This window comes from Lygodium microphyllum, chromosome 15, assembly GCF_053477565.2.
Source record: "Lygodium microphyllum isolate KBCC chromosome 15, Lygodium_microphyllum_v1.1.10, whole genome shotgun sequence".
NCBI classification, from domain to species: Eukaryota; Viridiplantae; Streptophyta; class Polypodiopsida; order Schizaeales; family Lygodiaceae; genus Lygodium; species Lygodium microphyllum.
This window is the reverse complement of record NC_141149.1, coordinates 73,551,348-73,567,600: the sequence shown is the minus strand read 5'-3', so window position 1 is coordinate 73,567,600 and position 16,253 is coordinate 73,551,348.

Genomic DNA, 16,253 nt, shown 5'->3' with positions numbered 1-16,253 from the left:
GTCATCATTAACCCACTTGTTTTTACATGTTTAACTACATCAGGATATCATGCATGTCCAATTTGCAGTCCCTCTCTGGTTTCTTCTAGACCGATACACTTGAAGAAGGTTATCATCTATGACAATCATCATCGTTTTCTTCCTATTGACTACCCCAAATATGCACCCCCCACTAATGGAAGAACTCCACAATCTCTGACCATTCCAGATTGGAAGGACACTTGGACACACTCCACTATGAGAACGAGAAATAATATATTGTTTGTGCCTTAGTTTCTCTATTTTTTTTGTCTCCCATATTGGACTGAACTCAAGATCAATCACCTGTTGGACCCCATGCATATATTCAAGAATGTTGCCTCTACATTATGGGATCACTTAATCGGGGCTTGTGATTCTGTCAATGTAAGGGAGGATTTAGGTAGCATTGGATGTATGAGACGATCTTGGCCATGCATCGGACCTAGAGGAAAGATCAAGTTACCGTGTGCACCTTGGATGTTGTCGAAGACCGAAGAAAAGATGGTAAAGCAGCAGATATGTAGCTTTCGAACTTCCATAGGATATATGACACGCCTCAAGGGAGCCTTCATAAAGAAAAAGAAAAGAGGTGTGGAGCAACTATCCAGTTTGAAGTCTCACGATTGGCACAAAATGATTCAAGTAAGGATTTTCATAGCCATAAATATATTAATTAGTGGAGTAACTATGTAGATTAATTAAAAATGTATGAATATTTACATACACTTCATCCTTCCTATTAGCATATCCCATTGTGTTGGTGGATGTTTTTTCTAGAGCACTTTAAGAAAACCCTAAAAGATTTTGTAAGGCAAAATGCACGGCCGGAGGGAAGCATGGCTGAGGGTTGGTTAGTGCAATCATCCCTTGTACAAATCTCTGAATATCTTACTAAAGTGGACCCCTCTTTACCATGACTATGGAAAGATGATGAAGATTTGAGGATGACCTCTATAATACCTCAAGGAAAAGGAAGGAGCAAAGTGCTAATGAAAGAGGAACTTCGTAAGTTAAATGTATTTTGTGTGCTTAACAGTGAAGTGATGAGCAAATGGGTGACACTATATAAAGAAGCAAGGGCATGAAGAGTAAGCGAAAGGCTAGCATTTCGTGCTAGACATGGATGTAATGTCCCATATCCAAAACATTTAATTGCGCTTCCATGTCATATTGATATAGATTGGCTACATGAAGAAATGGAGAAGATGGAAAAAAAGAAGGCGATGGATATATCACAAAAGGAGTGGGAATACACACAAGGTTGCTTATCAAAGGTGAGACATACTTATAATTAAATTATCTTTAGTTATATATGATATAATAATTTCACATGTTTCATCTTTAACTAAATCATTAATATGATCTCAACAATGTACTACTAGTGCACATTGTTCAATGCTATTTGGTGTGAAGGTAAACATCAACATATAGATGATAAGAGAAATACCCAGGATTGTGGTATCCTTGCAAACTTTCAGGATACCAATGGCACCATGGAAGGTTATTGTGGCTTGATCCAAGATATTTTGAAGCTTGACTTTAGGCAATTTTTTATGTATGTACTAGATGTGAAGTGGTTTAAAGAAGTTGTAACAACGGGTGAGCATTGCATAATTAGACGTCATCCAAGTGGTTTTGTAGTGATTGACTCTACAAAATTTCACCAAGGCAAGAATGACACATTTGTACTACCTCAACAATGCGAGCAGGTATATTAGAAGCTATTTATTTTCATAAATATTACTTCTTGATACATTCTCAAAATACAATAAATATCTAAGTTGCTTACTTTTTATTTTCTAAATGCAGGTTGTGTATCACCCAATGGTAAACAATAACCGATGGTGGCACGTCATCCCCATATCTAATTGTTCAAAATCAATATATGGCAATGCTACCAACATAGAGATAGTTGATGACAATCCAACAATCAATGATGATGCATATGATGATGCCATGATCGATGATATACACGATGAAGTGCAAGATGATCCCCGCGAGGATGTTCAAGGAAGCGCAGAAGAGGATAACAATATGGTTGCAGACGATGATGAAGAAATTGAGCATAGCAATACATCTGACAGTGAGATAGAGTTATTTGTTTCATTGCCTATTGGTAACATAGACCTAGAGGTAGATAGTCTAGCAAGGGCCGATCTCATTGAAGATGAGATTGATCATTCATCGTAGCATATATAATTAGCTTTGAATGATTGGACGTATATTTGTAATACTTAGAAAGAAGTAAAGTTGGTAATGTATTCAAAAAAATACTAGCTGTTAAGATGTTTGATCATAGTTAGGGACTTTATGAGAAATGAAAAATATGTGTGTTTATTTTGCATCTATAAGCATGTTTAAAAACGCGGGTATATAGACGCATTTTATATAATAGCGCCAATAGACGGTTGATAAACGCGCCCACTATTTCTCGTGTACAGTGCGTGTCTATAGGGCCTTTCTCTTCTAGTGTAAGTTAGTAGTCCAAAGCATTAGAGTTCTCCTACAACAAGTCTTCTACCTAGTTTGTTTTAAATTAAGAGGAGTTTCGTAGTTGGTGCAACAAAAAAAGAGCAAAAAGCTTGTTGATATTTCCTTACTTTCAAAGTGGTACACTCAAATTTGACTATATCTATGACTCATGTTATGAAATCAACTTCAACCAAATGGGAAGACTTCTTGAATCCCTTCTATAAACATGAAATCCATTTGACCCCAATCAAAAAATCTTATCCTTTTTGGAAAAATCATTGGATTGCTCACACATCAACAACTTCCTAGCTACTACTACCAAAAAACTACTGTTATTGCCTTCATCAATTATTGTCAAAGTGAGCTACTCAGATTTGACTTTGTTTATGATTCTTGGTATGAAGTGAGCTTAAATATTGCTCCCAAGTTGGAGATTTTCTAGAATCCTTTCTTTAGACATGAAATCCTCAAATGCGTAGGACTTAATGCTTATATATTGCAACTCCCTGAGAACCTAAAGGCTCACAATGTATTCCATATCAGCCTATTGAAGAAATATGTACCTAGTCCTAACCATGTACTTGATGACCAACAAGTTGTAATGGCTAGTTAAGGAGTCCTTGAACTAAGGCTTGACAGGATCTTAGATGTTAGGGAGAGAAAATTAAGATCTAGAACCTTGAGAGAATGCCTCGTCCAGTGGAAAGATTATCCCAAAGAGGATGCCACTTGGATAGATGAAGGCACTCTCAACCATCAATATCCCCAGTTTATCTCGAGATGAGGACATCTCGATTCCTCTAAGGGGGAGAGAATGTAATAACTCCGAAAGGATAAATAGAACATTCGTATATGAAACCCTCTTAAGGGTAGGATAATCATAGGGATAATTCCTTTTAATGATATGAAAGAATTTATTTTTAATTTCCCCTCTCCTCCAGCCGATAGACGTCGAGCTGGAGGAAGAGGTGGATAAGTAAGTAGGCAAGCTCCTTGCTGGAGCTTTCCAAGGGCATTAATACATGCCCGTTGACACGTTAGGAGAGGGAAGCATTGTAATGGGAGTTGTGCATGAGCACACTTCAACCACGAAATTTAGCCTATAGATAGATCGTACATATGGACCGTATAACACGGTAGCAGGTGGGAGCTATAAAATGAGGCATGAACATCTACCTTCCCTTAGATTACAACCATGAACTCAATTTACATGTTTCAAGATTTGTTAAGAGTGGTTGTCTTACGTAGCATTAGTTTATCCATGACTATTAGACTTTGTAGGATAGTTGTTAGTCTCATGCTTTAAACATGGTAGTGTTTGAAGACGCCAGTAGGTTAACATGGTAGGGCCTTCTTAAGGAGGTTTTGGCCTAAACAAACATGCATACATGGCTATGGAGTGAGCATTATCAAAAAGATCGCGGAAGACGAGGTAGAGGCTGCCGCTTGATGTGCCACAAGGAGGAAAGTCCACATGCTGCTGACGGAGACACCGTGACGATTAAAGAGGGAGTTCGCTACCGTCGACGACGCCTTCCTCCTTTCCACGTGCAGTCTCAAGAGGCCTTGGAAGCTTCTTGGAAGCTTCCAAGGTTGGCTTTTTTTGCCTCTATTACCCCCCATCACCCCCTCCGTGTTTTAACCCTTAAGCCCCCTTTCCCTTGACTTTGGAGTCACCCCCCTCCCGTTTTAACCCCCTATAAGCCCCCTTTCCCTTGAGCCTTGGAATCCCCCCCCCCCCCCCCGGTGTGTAAATTCCCTTATCTCCCTTCCCTTGTGGCATATTGAGGACCCCCCCCCCCCCTCTTGTTTAATTTCCCTTAGCCCCCTTCCTATGGGTTTTAGGATTACCCCCTCCTCCCTCCGAGTTTGTCTGTAAAGGCCCTTAGGCCCTTTCCCTCATTCCGAAAGGTATAGCCTTTAAAGGCTACTTTTTTTCCTTGGAAGTTCTCTCTTAAGATTCTATAGGGCCCATTTTCTCCCGAAGAAAATTTCACCTTAGCCCTTTCCTTTCCCATGCAAAATACCCTTGGAGCCTTGTTTTTTTCCCCACTCGAAAAAAGAAAAGCTCCACGATTCTTGATGCTAGCTCAAGCATCCTCAAACCACCTTCATCTCCAAGCTCCATCCTCCATAGCCGCGCGCGCAAGAGAAGAGAAGAGAAGAGAAGAGAAGAGAAGAGAAGAAGAGAAGAGGATATGGTGAAGAGCTTCACCCTCTTGATCCCTCACTCCCACACACACTCACTCCCTCACACACTCACACTCCCTCTCTCAAGAGCAGACACAAGCAAGAATGAGAGAAGAAGAGAGGAAGAAGAAGACTCTTTTTTGCCACACACCAAAAAGAATGAGCTTCTCATTCACTTTTCAACTTTATATACAAAAACCCTAAATCCCTTTTGGGCTGTCATCCCCTTTTTCCCTTTTTTACATGGGCGACCATAGCCTAGGCCCTTTTTCCCATTTCCCACCACTCTACTTTTATCCTATTCCCAACTAATGCGTACAATTTGCACAAGAGCGAGCCTGGTGCTCTTTTACAAGGATGCGGGAGCGCTTCCATATTTAAAGGTGCGCCTTTTACTCTTTTGTTGTCTTGGGGCGACACTGAGACTTTTTGAGGGTCGTGCCCAAACATTTAAATTTTTCAAGGTTTAGTTACCGGTCAAGGCGCCTTTTTCTGCTTTTATCCTGCGCCTTTTTTGCTATTTCCTTTTTTCCGTTTTCTGCTCCTCTGTGCTGCGGGAAAAACGGTAACATTACCCCCCTCCTAGCCAACTGTCAGTCCCATGGCACTACGGTGGGAAGTAGTGGCTAGTTAGGTCTGCTGCGCTAGGCGGAACTGGTAGGTGGATGACACTGCTTCCAAGGTGGTTGTGTGAATGAGAGGTGATGGAGTTTAATGATGATGACCAGGAGAGATTCAGGCTCCATAAAGATACTTGGCATCTTTCACACAGTTGTGGTGTCTGTTATGTAGCCGGTCATCCCTTGAGCACCAGAAATGCTTGAAGCAATAAGCAATCCCTTAGAAGGATGGTATTGGAGGGATTTATCCTGGAGAAGCCCCCCTCCCCCTCCGAACTCCGCCTTGACAATGATATGGTTTGTCTTCGCATTGAAAATCTGTGTCTTTGATTTGAAGATCTTTGTCTTTGAGTTGAAGGTCTTCAGTGCTGCATTGAAGATTTTCAACCTTGCATTGAAATTCTTCAGGCTTGTAGAATCAATAAGTGATCCATAGATCTTGAGACGTTGGGCATGCATCTTTGGAAGATGAGGTTCCAAGATATATGCCAATGGCAGATCTATTACTGGGTACTCCTTTTGCTTGATTTGGTTCAATCATGGTAGCCATCAGTAGGTAGATGGTTAGCGGCATGAAGCACATTGGTCCGTCCACTCCAATACAGAAAAGCTCCTGAAATAGCAGCAATGGTGTCATGTCCGGCATATGGAACAGATTTTGGTCATTCAAGGATGCCGTGGGGTATCTTCTTCGGCTGAGTAGCCAGTTCCTGAAACTCAAACATAACCTGCAAGAAAAGTTGTGCACTCCCTAAGGGGTGTGTCTACCTCTCAGTGTGGTGCGTGGTGCCCGTTGGTAGTGGAACTAGGAGATGGGTCTAACCTTGGGCAAGCCCTTGGTAATGTCCCACACTTGAAGGACCCAGTTCGTGTGTCGTTGGAGGTGCGGTGCAAGTCTTAGGGTGACAGGTTTGAAAGTCCTGCTCTTGATGTGCCCTAAGTGTGAAGTGGGGAGGGGGCTAGGGAAAACCCTAGGTGCAGTGACTGTGGTGCACTTCTCTTTTTTCTTTTTCTTTTTCTCTTTTTTTTTTTTTTGAAATGATAAGCAGGCTTAATTGTCTTCATCGGAATGAGGAGGGGAAGGGGGTGGGATAGATTTGCTCAAAAACTAGCGACTTTGCATGTAATCTTTCAGATTCATGTGGACATGAAGAGAAGTGGTGGAGAGGAAAGGGTGATTGCACCTAGTGAATTGGTTGTCATTCATATCTTCTAGGAGGGCTAGGCAAAAAGATGGAAGGAGACTAGCCCTCATCATAAAACGAGCCATGGCGCAGTTGTCTATAGCGTTAGGGTCAAAGAATAGGGGAGGTAGGCCGCGCTCTTGTGGAGTCGGGTCCTGCTTAAGGAGTAGCCTAAGTAACCTAAGATAATTACAGGTTGTTACAAAAGCGGGGTCAGGACATGAGGAGAAATCCGCAAGAAAGTGCATCATAGATTCATCTAGGCTTTCGGCGGTAAAGAGAAGAGCATGCTCAAAGGATACTACAGTGGAATTATAAATAATAGGGAAGTCGTACCGCCCGTGAAGGGTGGCATCAAAATCCACCCCTACCCTTCGAGGGTATGCCATGTAGGCAGGGTTGTTCTGCTCGAATGGCAGGGTGTTACAAAACGCCATCCAGGCGAGCATGCTAATGTCGCATACTCGCCTCTCCACAAGGGTTGGCTTTTGTAGCCCTGTACAGTGTGTGGGACTTCAAAAACTTTATTCTGGCCTAGTAGTCAGCCGCTTCTGTGCCCCAATAGGTCGGGGTCTTTTCTCCCTCTTCTAGCCATCTTTGCCCCAACCAACCACCGACCGCGATTACCTCATCTATCACCTTGAGTGGCAAGACCCTCCGCAGACTGTTGGGTAGGAGAAAACTAAAGGTGAATTAATCCTTTCCTTGTTCCTGCATCTCCCACAACACTAGTTTTACGTGGAATCCCATGGCGAGATCATCAGGGCATGGTGGGAGAGGTACGGACGATAGCGCGGCTGGTTTGGCTCTCAGCTGTTTCCTGGCTACCTCTACTAGCTTCCTGCGTCTTTCCCTAGAGGCGGCTTTTCTTTCCGCAGATGGGTCCTCTTGTTGTGGCTCTTGAGACTGCAGCGAGGGGGGTTGGAAAACTACATCCTCCCTGAATCGGTTCATGTCGACTTCAAGTTCTGCTTCCTCCCCCTGTCGTTCTCCCTGTGCTGCTTCTTCTTCAAATCCGAGGGCGTCGATTTCCTGGGGGTTAGGCCGGCCAGCAATAGGTATTTTCGTTGCTCATCCAAGCTCAGTCTAACCTCCGTAGGTAAGGGTGGCATCTGCAATCCAACGTGTAAGGCTCTCCGCGCCATGCCGAGTTTTCTCTGCGTCACCTCTAATGACTCTCCTTGCGCTGCATGGGTGGTGTCCAGGATGGTGTCGAGGAAGGCCTTCTGTTGAGTGTTAAAGGCCACTTGGGCAGCTTCTGCCTTGCTCTCTGCGATGATTTTCTCCTTCTCTACCAAAGCAAGGCACCTCGCCAGTGTTTTCACCCTCTTTTCATTGTGTGCAGCCCACTCCTCTGCTCTTTTGTTCATCTCTTCCAAGCTCTCTCCTTGCTTTAGGGTTAGCATCATGAGTTTCTGCTCATAGTCTTCCAACTCCCTAACCAGCCTCTCTTGCTCTTCTTTTCCAGAGTTTAGTTGATCTGTCAGGCACTTGAACTCCTCTTGCTGCTCCTTTATGCCTTGTTTTCTCTCCTCGTCCCTGGCATTCAGCCCAGCCCACAAGCACATCCACGTGAGCAGATTTCGTAGCAAGCTCCTGGTATTGCACTATCAAGAGCTTGTGCTCTCTTTGCATTTTGACTAGTTCCTGTGTCTCGTTTTCGAGCTGTTGTCTCCAGTGCTCCTCCCTATCATCCTTAGCCTTCATTTCTTGTTTGAGATCTGCGATCTCCCTCTGTTGCATGGCAATCATCCTTGTTTTATCCAGCTGGAAGGCGGCCCACTGATTCCTTCTCGGCTGCCAACTCAGCCATGACTATCTTGCATTCCTCCTTAGCTTTCTCCAATTGGGAGAGAAGTTCGGCGACGTACTCGTCGTAATTAGCCGATGGCGTCATCGTTCTATGGATGGGCAAGGTTAAGGTTTCTACCTTCTGCCTTTTGGGCTCCTGCCTGGATTCCGCATCCGTAGCTGGCCTCTTTTGTCCTGTGGCCATGGTTTATGTGCTCTGTCCCTGGCCCATCTCTTTATTGATGAAGTATTGCATCCACGCCACAAAGTTTGACACGTCAGCACTAGTCGGGATGCTAGGGGTGATTGTGGTGGGTTCAGCGGAAGGCACCAAGAGGGTAGGAATTGGATGAATCGGGGCCTTGCCCTTTCCCTCAGGGACTGGAGGTGGCACAAACTCCGGCACCTATATGCTAGACCCTGGCCCTTCTTCTCTATGCGGGCTTAGGTTTCCCAGTTCATCTGCTCGTCTCTGTTGCTCGATGGACCGGCGTGTGGCTTCCGCCAGGTCCTCTTCCTCCTTCCTTCGCAATTCTTCCTCTTCCTCACCTGCCTTTCTCTTTCTTTCCTCCTCCACTTTTCTCTACTCTTCCTTCTTTTTCCCTTTTTCTTCTTTTTCCTTCCTTTTCTTCTCCTCTGCTTCTTGTTTTGACGCCTTCTTTGCTTTCTGTAATGCTTCTTTTTCCTTCTCCTCCTCTTGTCTCTTTGTCCTCTCTCTCTCCTTGGCTTCTTTTAGGGACTCTTTCTTTGCCCTTTCCAAGTCTTGTCTCTCCTTCTTTCTGCCTTCGTCATCCTTCTTCTTTCTCTGCGCCACCTTCTTCTTGGGTTTCCTAGTTGTCTTTTTACTTGTCTGTCCCTCCCCTTCTTCTTCTATCTCAGTTCTATCGGTGGACCTATCCTTGTCCTGGTGAGGAGGTGACCTCTTTGGCATTTCTCCTTCTCCTTCTTCTGCCTCCTGCGCTTTCTTCACTGCCGCCTGGATGAGTGCAGTCAAGACACCTCCATACCCGATGAAGGAGGCTTTGGAGGAGGCTTTCTTTCTTTTTGTAACTTTAGAAGTTGGAGATTCTCCTCCTGCTAGTACACTTCCTAGGGCCAATGCTTTGGCTGCCTGATCAATCATTTTTCCCACGTACCCGTTCCAATCTACTTCGTCTATGGTATGGGCTGCTACATTCTCCAGCACCGGTATGCTAATTTGATGCATCAATGAATTGTATGCTGGCTGGAGAAAAGCATATGTGTCAGCTTGGCCTACATCCTGGCTTCTGCATCAGGGATATCCTGGATGCTTATGCCGTCATTTGTGAGCATATCTTCCTTTTTCATTTTCAGCATGGCATAAACATCCGTTTTTTGTTTCCTCTCCGTCTTTGATACCAATCCCAAAGCCCTTTTCCACCAAGGCTGGGTCTAATCAGACCTGTACCTGCTTTGCATTTTCTCCTCTGCCCACTGTTACAATACCACATTCTTGATCTGGGTTGTATGTTCTGAGGAACTCCACGCACTTCAGGTGGTCCGGCTCCTGCGAGAACTTTTCGAGATACTTCGTGAGGTTGCATTGTTCAATCACCCTCCTGGCTGTTTCCTCCTTGGCCACCACGACTTCTATGTTGTGGATGGTTTGGAATTTGAGCTGGCTGAAGGCGCGGTTCTCTAGATGGATGCGGTATTTCTCCCTTTTCTCTTCTGTGAATGGGAGTCGATGGGCGCGGTCTTGCTACGACATTTTATGTTCCTGCCATAAATCGTAACTTTCATTAGTATTTTCCACCTATCAATTCGTTGATTGCTGGAAAAGAAAAACTCTATGCTTTTTGAATGAATTCATTAGGAAGCCATGTAGATTTTCCTTTTTAGACTTGGACTTTTTGCCCTTTACTTCAAAGTTTTCCTGCCCATTTTCCTACCCCGTCTGTTTTTTCATACTACTTGTTTATGCTTTTTGCTAATTTTACTTTGATTTTATCCCCTTTGATTCATTTCTCATCTGATTCATTCCACCTTACCCTCTCCCCTTCCATCTTGAAAAGAATCCTTCCTAGGATTGAGGGTCAAAAGGTTAAGGACTTTCGGCATGTTGGGATAGGAGTTACTTGTGAAGGAGCCAAGTATAGAAATTTGGATTGTATTCTAGTTGGGCTGCGCAGTCCAAATCAAAGGGCCGAATTCCCACGTGCATGATGTATGTGAGAACATCTGTGAGGAAGTCACCAGAGTCGACCCAACTCGCAATGTGGAGTTCTTCCTCTATTAAGAGGCGGTCAAGGTAGGGATGCCCCTTAATGTGCTCTTCCATGGGTCGGCCCCGAAGAGTGGTCAACACTCTATACGAGGTGGGTGCAACGTAAGTGGGATCATACTCTGTTGTTTTGATGGCGCAACGTTGCTCGGCGTTGGTCATTATGCGACATCCTTCAACCACCCATTGCAACCTAAGAGCGTACCACTGCCTCAAGAAAGTTGATCCCGTATCAGCAAGGTGTGATAATCTCCGTGATTTCTTGGTCAGTGATAGAAAAAGCGGTTCGTGGATCGTATGCCGTGATAAGGCACTGTTTGATGGCTTGCTCCTTGGAGATCTCGCCGTTAATCAACTCAGCAGCGGAGGAAGAAGCTTTTGGAAATGCGAATTCAAAGGTCTCCCAAGAGCAAGGCATATTGCACACTTCCGTTGCAAAGGGTTCTTTCAATAGACCTAAGTCCAAGCGGTCATAGCTAAGGGCTAGTGACACGAAGGTGGCATCGAGTCGTTTAATGCATTCCACCACGTTATCCCCGATGTCCTCCGCAAGGTCAGCGGCGGCTAGTGCTAGGAAGGATCTTCGTTCCGTAGGAGGGCGTAAGACCGACAGATGGTTGAGGTTTGTCAGAACAAGCACTTTTGACAACGAAGATGGGCGGTTGGGAGTTTCCTTGAGCCTGCAGTTGCGCTGTTTGGAATATGGGTGGATTAGGATCCGCTACAACAGATGGACTACTGCATTCGAGTTTGCACTGGGGAGTTGGATTGACTTGGTCGGATAATGCCTCCTGTGACGGTGGCTGTTGCTTCGGCCAATAGGCCTGTGCAACTCTCTTGGCCCAAAGCGTAGATGAGTCGGATGGTTGGGGCTCTAGAGAGCACTACGGCTTATGGTTTTGAGGTGTGATGGGACGTGGTCTGATCAAGCTTGAGGGTGGCATATGAATAGTGCATTTGGCTGTGGGGGCCTTAGGGATCCAGAGCCAGGTATTTCCCTCGTAGTAGCCTTGCGCATGCAAGAGAGCTTTAGGGACCCATCTTTGCTTGATCACGCGGCGCTTCTTGTGATTGCGTCTTGGCCTCCTAGGTTTAGAGTTCTGGGTCTTATGAGAATAGGAACGTCGACTCCTAGGTGGTGGTTGCGGCTCTTTAGGCACCCATTGAAGGCGAGGCTGTTGGGCCTTAGCTTTGGCTGCTCTGGGTTGCGATTTATAGTATTCGAGGAGTGGCGGCCGTGCACTACCCCTCTCCTTAGTCTTGCCTATGGATGTTTCTACCGATGGCTTTTTGGACGGTAATGGTGTCGCGAAGCCCTTGCTGAAAGCTGTGACAATGCGCACATTGCCTATTGCTAGGTGGATGCGCTGCGACTCATAATCAACATTGCAGCAATTCTGCTTTTTGAAGGTTCGCCCCAATAGTGACTCCGTGCCTGCGTTTGTACCACTTGGCAATACGTAAAAAAGCATTGGAACAGTCTCAAACTTGATAGAAACGCAGGCATCCTATTCAAGCACCACGTTTGAATAGAAACGTATTGCCTGGTCAAGCACCACGTTTGAATAGAAACGCTGGTTAAGACATTAAAGTCTGCTCCGTCGTCGATTAAGGCATTGAAAGCACATGTTTGCTTGGCAGTGATCATGATACGGAGGTAAGCGGGTTCTACGGCTTCCTCCTCCTCTTCGTTGATTTCAGTGATTGTAACTACTCGTACTTTGACCGGCGGTTCTAACAATGGTGGCTCATGCAAAGGATATGTGGGAGGGTAGTACTTCTTGACAGGACTACCATTGAAGAAGCCTATTCCGTCACCGTCTAGTGTCTCAAGCTCGACATTGCCGGTTCGACTGATCGCATCAACCTTGAAGGGTCCGAGACCTCTGAATTTCATTTTTTACTTATGTCCCTTAACTGAATAAAGGAGCACTAAGTCACCCTATTCAAACGTGGTGCTTGACATGCTTGTCAAACCAGCTCTTGCGTCAAGATTTCTCACAGATAAGCGCGTGGGTGGCTAGAAGACAAGTCTCTGATAGGCGTTCAAGCTCGACCAGGCATTGTGTCCATGCCTCCTTCCCTCCCCATCTTTCTTGAAGTGCTATTCTCAGGCTAGGAATGAAGAATTTTAATGGTAGAATTGCCTCAGTTCCATAGGTCAGCCTAAAGGGGGTTTGGCCGACAGCCGTTTTATAAGTTGTGCGGTAGGCCCACAAGGCTGCCATTAGCTTGTTGTCCCAATCGCTGCATGAGGCTGAGACTACTTTAGTCAGGACATTGAGAAGAATCTTGTTAGTTAATTCTGCCTGGCCATTCGCCTGAGGGTAGTATGGTGAGGATTTGAGATGGATAATGAGAAAGGTGGATAGGAGATGTGCTATCACTTCATTGATGAAGTGTGTGCCTTGGTCGCTAACCAGTTCGATGGGGCAGCCGAAGCGCGAGATCACTTGCTCCCATAAGAACTTGCCAGTCGTCCTAGCGTCGTTTTTTCGTGTGGCTCTTGCCTCTGCCCATTTTGTGAGGTAATCCATGGCCACAATGATATACTTGGCTTGTGAATACTGCGCCACAGGACTGATGGGCCCTATGAAGTCGATTCCCCATTTTTCAAAGGGTTGGCGAGAGCAATAATTGGGGTCAACTTCATTTGATCTTTATGAATCGGGACTTTTGTCCATTGGCACTCTTCACAATGCTCGACGAATCGCTTGGTGTCACGGAAAAGTGTGGACCACCATAGTTGAGACTGCAGCACCTTCCGCGCTGTCGTGTCTCCACTAAAGTGTCCTCCCGTGATGCCACCGTGAGCCTCTGAGAGCACGTCATGCATCTCATGCTCACACACGCATCTACGCAGCAATCCGTCTTGCCCCAGCCTATAGAGTTAGCCTGTAATCAGCTGGTAGGGCTGGATCTTCAGGATCAAGCGTCTAAGCCGGGCTTTTTCTATTGGTCGCTCTGGTAGTCCATGCTCGATCACTTGGACTATGTCATCCGTCCAATATGGCGTTAGATCAACCTTAAATGAATCTCTCTCGCTGGACAGGTGGAATAGATGGGCATCGAGTAACTTGTCAACGATGCCTTGTCTAGCGGGTTCTCTTGTGGGGATGCGTGACATGTGATCAGCCATGTAATGCTATTTTTCCTTTCGTACTACCATGGAGAAATCGAACTCTAGAAGCAAGAGGAGCCATTGAGTGATGTGCCCTATAGCACAGGGTTTGTTTACTAAATAGAGCAGGGCTTGATGGTCCACGAAAAATATGAAGGGTGTTGCCAATAGATAATGCCAGATTTTCTTCACAGCGAACACCATGGTTAATCCCTCCCTTTCTGTTGTCGAGTAGTTCATCTCCGTCTCAATGAGTTGTCTGCTAGCAAAGCTCACTGGATAATCTAAGTTGTGCTCACCAGGTTGGCACAACACTGCCCCCACGACAAACTTAGAAGCATCGATGTGCACGTGGAAGGTAATGGTCCAATCTAGGGCTCGTAGAATTGGTGCTGTTGTTAGAGCCTTTTTCAATTCTTTGTATGCTCGTTGGCATGCCTCGGTCCACTCGAAGACAATCAGCAGCTTGTACAATGGTCTGGCGATCAGCGCGTAGTTCAGTACAAACCATCGATAGTATCCTATATGGACTAAGAAGCATTGAACTCCCTTGTAATTAGTTGGGGGTGGAAGGTCAACAATAACCCTGACCTTCAAGAAGTCAGTGGCAATGCCGTTCTTCGACACCACGTGTCCTAAGATGCATCCGTGCTTTACCCAAAACTGACACTTCAAGGGGTTCAAGGGGAGATGATATAAGCGACATCGTTCAAAGACTGCACGGAGTTTGTCTAAGTGTTTGATCCAGGTCGAATGGACATACAAGTCGTCGACAAAGACCTCTAACTCCTTGCGAAGCATGTCCTTAAAGATAGTGCACATGAGATGTTGAAAAGTGGTGGGGGCATTGGTCAACCCGAAGGGCATGACTATGTATGCAAAGATGCCCCACTCAGTGGCAAAGGCAGTCTTGTGCTTGTCTGCAGGATGCACTTGCACCTGGTTGTACCCTGAGAAGCCATCTAGAAAACTGTAGGTTTCCTTGCCTACCACCCTCTCAAGCATGTGTTTGGTGTACGGCAATGGGTAGTTGTCTCTCTTCGTAGCAGCATTCACCTTCTTATAATTGATGCACACTTGGATTTTTCCATTATTCTTCATCACAATGACTATGGGTGATACCCCATCTGTGTGCTCAATTTCGTAAATGAATCGAGCTCTCATCAGCTTGTCAATTTCCTCCTTGACAGCATGAGCGTATTTTGGATTCATAGGGTATGGTCGCTGCTTGACCGGCATTGCGTTCGACGTCATGGGTATGTTGTGAGTCACAACACTCGGATCTACCCCCTGTAGTTCTTCTAAGGACCAGGCAAACATGTCTATATACTCTCGCAAGAGAGTGACAAGATTTGTTTCTTCTTTACCAGTCAAGTCGTCGACAATGAACACTAGTCGTGGTCTTTCCCCTTCCTGGGCTAAGTCTACCTCCTTGACTTTGGCTGGTCCCTCGATTGGTTTGCTCGTCTGCCCTTGACGTTTAGAACCTCACAGAACTACTACCCTGTCCCCTTTTTTGAATCTCGTGAAGCATTTAGGGAGGTCCTGCGGCTTTCGTTGTTCTTATGTTCGTGTATCCCTAGGTTGCTTTGCCTTTTCCTGCCTTAATCGTCTACGCCTCAGGTGGATGGGTAGGTCTCCCTTTGGTACGTCTGGTCGTGGGCGGCCTAGGGATCTCTGGATCACTATCCAAACTAACTTCCGATTCAGAGTCAAACCCTCCATCTTTGCTAGAAGAGGTGGTCTCCCCTGGTGGCTGTAGTTCAGATGGTGATTCAGTCCTAAGTATTGATGTCATTCCTAGCTGGGCTAGGCCTGCTTCCTCAAGGTCTATAGCTCCTATCCGTTCCAACCAAGTGCGATCACATTCCATGCGTATGACTCCTCGCTCTACTCTAAGGGTCTGCCTTTTCTGCGGCTTGGCGTCTGCTCGTATTTGCTCAATTTCTCGTCCTTTAGTGTCGTATTCTATGGTATTATCTACTTCAACCTCGCTCTCATCTCACTAAAGGATTGGTAGTCTTCGTATTCGTCGCTAGAATCTTTATCGTCCGACTGCTCATCGTCTCCTAGGGTTTGGTATATCTCGTGCCGTTGGTCAGGGACTAGGGCCCAGTTATACATGAGGTTTAAATCATGCACCCTGGTCCATTGCCACTTGGATTCCTCTAAGAGATCCTGGAGTGGTTTGAAATTTGCAGCTGGATTGCTAGCTAGCTGGTTCATTAGGTATTCTAGTATCCCGTGCAGTTCCCTTTTGTTGGATGGTACGTGGAAGGTGACATGCTTAGGCTTTCCACGGAGGCTTCCTGCCATCATGCAGACTGGTGTAGAGAGTGCTTCGTTAGACTTGCCAATCGTTTTGATGGCCTGCTCATATGCCTCATGATCTGAGAATGGCAGGTCGATTGTAGCAAGAACGTGCATCCAATCCCGATCATCCTCTAGGCATGGGATATACTTGGTCAAGGGCCCATAGGGCTTCTTGACCTGAGTGTTCCCCTTAAGCATAGCAGAGATGGCGTCTAGGTTGACTAGTGAGGTTTTCCAAGTGTCCATCTCTATTCTTACGGCATCCATTCTATTGTCAAGGAAGATCAAGCCGTTAC